This window comes from Magnolia sinica, chromosome 11 (assembly GCF_029962835.1).
Source record: "Magnolia sinica isolate HGM2019 chromosome 11, MsV1, whole genome shotgun sequence".
In the NCBI taxonomy this organism is placed as follows: Eukaryota; Viridiplantae; Streptophyta; class Magnoliopsida; order Magnoliales; family Magnoliaceae; genus Magnolia; species Magnolia sinica.
In genome coordinates this window covers 75,630,363-75,635,777 of record NC_080583.1, presented here as the reverse complement: position 1 = coordinate 75,635,777, position 5,415 = coordinate 75,630,363, and positions in this window count along the sequence as shown.

The window sequence follows — 5,415 nt, the reverse complement described above, 5'->3', positions numbered from 1 at the left end:
AGGCCAATATATGAAAAATAGTGTACACCATTCAAAATATCCCAATTCAAGTGTAACCCATCTGATGATTTGACTGACCCGATGTTTAACAATACATTTAAAATGTTGGATGTTATACACATACCACATGGGCCTCATGAGTATGGAGTTTTACTACTTTTTAAAGATAAATAAATAAATGAGGCTATTTTTATAATTTCATATCTCAAAAAGCACTTCCATGCAATTTCTAATCACAGAGCCATCATTTTGTACAGTATAGATTGCCCTGAAATTTTGCGATAAAAAATCCTACGAAAAAAAATTATAATGTTTTAAATCTTTTTCTTTGAACATGAAACTTTTCATTCAGCGATTTTTATTTTATTTTTTTTTCTTTCATCTATGGTGAGGCTCGTCGTATAAGTGATTTGGATCATTAATAAACGATCCGATATCCAATGGCTCCAGTCTCAATTTCAAATAAAAACAAGCAATAGGTCCAGGTATACTGTAACAGACCTCACACATAAAGTGCAATACGTGTGTAGACTAGACTTGCGTGGGAAATTCTAACCTCATAGATTGCATGCATAACTTGGGCAAATGTATCATTAAATAAGCCATGCATGCACACATAATTGAACCATTGGTCAGTTCCTATTAACCATATTCATTTATCATTTAACAGGTGTGATCCACGCCATGATTAATAGGATGCATGGTATCTACACCATTGGATATGGGTGTCAACGGGCTGTGTTGGATCTGGGGCTGGGCTGGGATAGACCCAACCATATTATTCAACATAGGCCCAAGCGTGGCATGGCCATGATCAGCCTAAGCAGTACAGCCTAAGCCCGGCCTGAAATATTTGTTTTGAGCCTTAGCCCTGGCTCAAGAGTTAATGTAGAGTAGAGAGATGGAGTGTGGGTTTGAGCAGTAAAAATGAATGTTTTTACCCGTGTATATTGCATGATTATCATTACAAACCTTTAGGGCCTGTTTGGGAGTGTGGATTTGGAACCCCTAGATTTGAAATCCTCCTATTGTGTTTGGCACCCTGGATTGGGAATAGACTTTAATCCAAAATAGCTATGCCTGGTATATTTATGGGAGTTTGAATTTAATTACTAAATCAACTGTAATAGCTCTAATTAGTGGCATATGTAGTGTTTGACACAATAGTTGTAATAAGCCCACTGAAATATATGCTTTGCCCAAAAATGATGAAATTCCAAGTCTCAGATGAGCCACAAGCACAAGATCATGTCCAAGTGACTAACCAACGATTTTAACCGTTGATTTACATGGACAATGTTTGGATAGTATTGATCATCATATTAAAGTAATTAATGGTGATGCCATTGATAATCTACTTGTTTTTTTATATCATGAGTGGGCCATGTGCCCAATAGAATAATAATATGGTCACAAATGTTACACATGCAACTATTGAAATGATTTTAGGTGTAATTCAAGCTCTTACCATGGATTTCAAACCCTGTCTTTGAGGGGATTTGAAACCCCCTAGATTTTTTAAACCCCAGTTACTTTATGCTACCAAACAACCTCAAATCCCCCCAAATCCATGGCGCCAATCGACCCCTAACGGACAGGAGGGGTCAACAGTGCAAAATTGTAGACCATCCATATCCATCTCAATTAAGAAACAACCATATTTTTTAGCTAGAATACCGGATACTCTAGCACAAGTCTGGCTCACATCCCCATAGTTGGAAACGTAAATATTCATTGGAGTGGTGTAGAAAGTACAAAAAGAGTAAGAAGATTTGCAAGAGACAATTCGTTGTAAAAGAGAGGAGTAGAAATTGTACCATTGATTTTATAGACCCATCCTTAACATGGATGCCCAAAAAAACTTTCAGATTTGATTATTCTAGCCATTGGTTCAAGACAATTCAAGTGAGAAATTGATATAGAGCGGGTCATGGACAGTTTCATAGCCAAGATGGATCAAAAAATGGCCGGAAGCGAAAGTGATCTGGACCGCCAGAACCTTAAAACAGATGTATTTCGCAAATCGAAATGAGTTATTTGACGTGCCATATATGATTTTGGAGTAGGACGAGCTACTTTAGCCACCCAAGCTGGCATGCCCAGGTTGCGCACACCAAATTTGTGAAATACCATCAGATCGACGGTCAAATTCCTGTTTTAATTTCATTTTTACTATTTATAATAATTTTTAGTTTAACTCTTCACGCGTTTGCCTTCAAGAGTTGCACCCTTGAAAAGTGCTTAGAATAATTACGAGAATAACACAGTTGAGCCAAACATGACACTTACTATTTTTGCCCAAAAATCGTGATGACATCATGACTGTTTATAAATAGTAAGTTTATTATTTGTAGTAAGTCACGATTTCTATAAGTTTTAGTTGTAGTTTAATTCTGAAACTTTTTCGAAAGCTTAATATTCCTATTTAAAGGATTATAATCCTGTTTATTTGAATCATCAATCAATTTATGAATTATTTAGAATTTATTTCTACTTTCTTATTTTTTCATTGTGGATTTGAGAAGACTCTGGGAGGAGTTGTGAGGAATCCAAAGAAGCTTAGTAGATTCGGAGTAGATATCCTCGGAGGATGACTGTGCTCGACCTCATTACGTCCATCACTGTGTCAGAAATTCATATTATAGATTGTGGAGTATGCAAAATTAGCAAGTTAATGTCATGTAGCTAGTGGACTTCTAAGCAATGCTCTATGGACAGTGGGTCCAGCATTTTGGACAGTCTGGATCAATTGCTACAAGTAGTTTCTACACTCAAGATCTTAAAATATATTTTTTTTAAAAAAAACCCCAGAGGTTACAACCAGTTTCAGCCAAAAGGTATAATGGGCTACAACCAGTTTCAGCCGTAAGTTGAACTATGAATTGATCGGTAGATCTGATACACGCAGTGGCACCACAGCTTTTAGTCCGGCACCATCTTTCTGGCCAAAATTTGAATTGCCTATAACATCTGCACCATGAAAACGATAGGGCCCACTATGAAGATCTGACATAAGCGAAAGGTGGGTCCGGACAGAAGATTACCTGTCATGAAAATGAGGCCGGTCCACCATTAAGTGGGTCACACCTGTACGTTGTACCAGACCATTGGCCATCCTGTGATTTTCAACGGTGTGGCCCACCCAATGAAAGTGCAGGCCCCATTTTTGCACCAGGTGATCTTCATGGTGCAGCCCAGCATTGACATGGCTAGGATTTCTACATAAGTGACACGTGCGCTGGAAAGATAGTGATCAGTTCTCCTTTGAGAACACATACATGGTATCCATGTGAACTTTCACATGGACCCCTGAGATCAAAGCCGTGCAGAAGTAGGCTTATATCACACCAACGGTTGAGATCAAAGCCGTGCAGAAATAAAGATTACATAAATTCCTGGATACTCCATCCATGGTGGAACTTATCGCACCAACGGTTTAGATGGGTTATATCACACCTGCTTGCACAAAATGGACGGACACTATTCACATTTTAGGATAAGACTTCGGTGCGGGTTTACCACCATTTACAAAATTGTGGTGAGTAGTCCACATGCACCGCTAATCAGTCCATCCATGGTCCGAATAGAGCTGTACACGAACCGAGTTAGCTCGGTTAGCTTGCTCAACTCGACTCGAAAAAAGCTCGATTCAAGCTGAGTCGAACTGATTTTTATAGTTCGAAAAAAATTTGTGCCGAGGTCGAGCTTGCCTGAGCTCGACTCGACTCGGATCGAACCCCAACTCAGAACGAACTCGGATCGAACTAATTGGGTGACTCGGTTATTTTGATATTGATGTTGTTCAACAAGTGTTTGATGAAATGACTCAGCGAAGTGTCGGCTAGTGGCGAGGAAGGAATGGATATGAAACAAATACCCTTGTATCTTGATTTTTACGTTGCCGAGTAAGTGTTTGATGAAATACATGTAAATCGATGCGGTTGTTTTACATTCCGTGAGAAATTGAAGGTGCACTCCATGTGTTTGTGAAAATATATACCGCATAGACTCGAACTTGGCTCGAATTGGCCTGAGCTGCTGACCAAATCAAGCTTGATCAGTTAGGCTCGAGGACCAAGCCGAGCCAAGTTAGAGCTGAGTCTACTAGTGGCCGAGCCGAGTCGAGCTGTGCCAAGCTCAACTCCGTTCTACTCACGGACACCTCTAAGTGGGAGCATATGGTTGGTGGAGTATTGCCCTAAAGTCACACTGATTGGACAATCGTGACCATACAACTTATGGTTATTAAATATATGGTCTCCAATAAGGAGTAGATTACCAGGTGATGTAATAACTTGGCCGAATTTGATTGGACCACACATGCCTTTATTAGAAATGAGCCCCACTGATTAAGTACACAACTGAATAATTTTCAAACATGTGGGCCATCACTGGCAGTGAAATGTTGCCTAATCAAATCAACCATGGATATTCTCTGTGATTGTATCATCACGCAATCCACTTTCCTCCAGTGAGTGGTCCAAATTCAACAACAGATCACGTGGTCATACCATCAGCAAAGTATAAATTGGGGTTGTATGCCATCCAGGATGGGTCAGCTTTTTGGGTGGTCCAGATTTCCTTACAATTTTGTCATGCCTACAGTGGAAAGGAAGTAGAATCACTAAGCTAGTGAACCGGCTGATAGGATTTGATTGGGCTAAGATGGACCCACGCAAAAAATGTTTAAAAGTAGGGTGGAGATTCAATGGATCCTTGATTGTGGGGCTCACGGTGACATATGTGTCTTATATCCACATTACCCATCCATTTCTCCACCCCATTTAAGGATATGATCTCGAAACTGTAGCAAATACAAATCTCAGGTAGACCACACCACATGAAATAGCGGTGAATGACTATTAAAAAGTTCTCGTGGGTTACAACAATTTTAGATCAAGCTGTTATTTGTATGATCCATTCATTTCAATCTTTGTGACCTTATCAACAAGTTAGATGGCAAATAACCTTTCCAATGGCCCCCGTAAACTTTCCAGTGGCCCCCACCATGGCAGATAAGCTTTCCAATATTTAGGGCCTGTTGGAGAGTGTAGATTTGAAACCCTTTGGATTTAGAACCCCTAGGTTTGAAATTCTCCTATTGTATTTGGCACTCCGGATTGGAAATCAACTTTAATCCAAAAGTAACTATGCATGGTATATTTACGGGGGCTTGAATTTAATTACTAAATCAACCTTAATATTTCTAATTAGTGAACATATGTAATGTTTAACACAATGGTTATAATAAGCCCACTGAAATATATGCTTTGCCCAAAAATGATGAAATTACAAGTCTTGGATGGGCCACAAGCACAAAATCATGTCCGAGTGACTAACCAACTATTTTTAACCATTGATTTACATGGACAATGTTTGGACAGTGCTGATCATCATATTAAAGTAATTATAGTG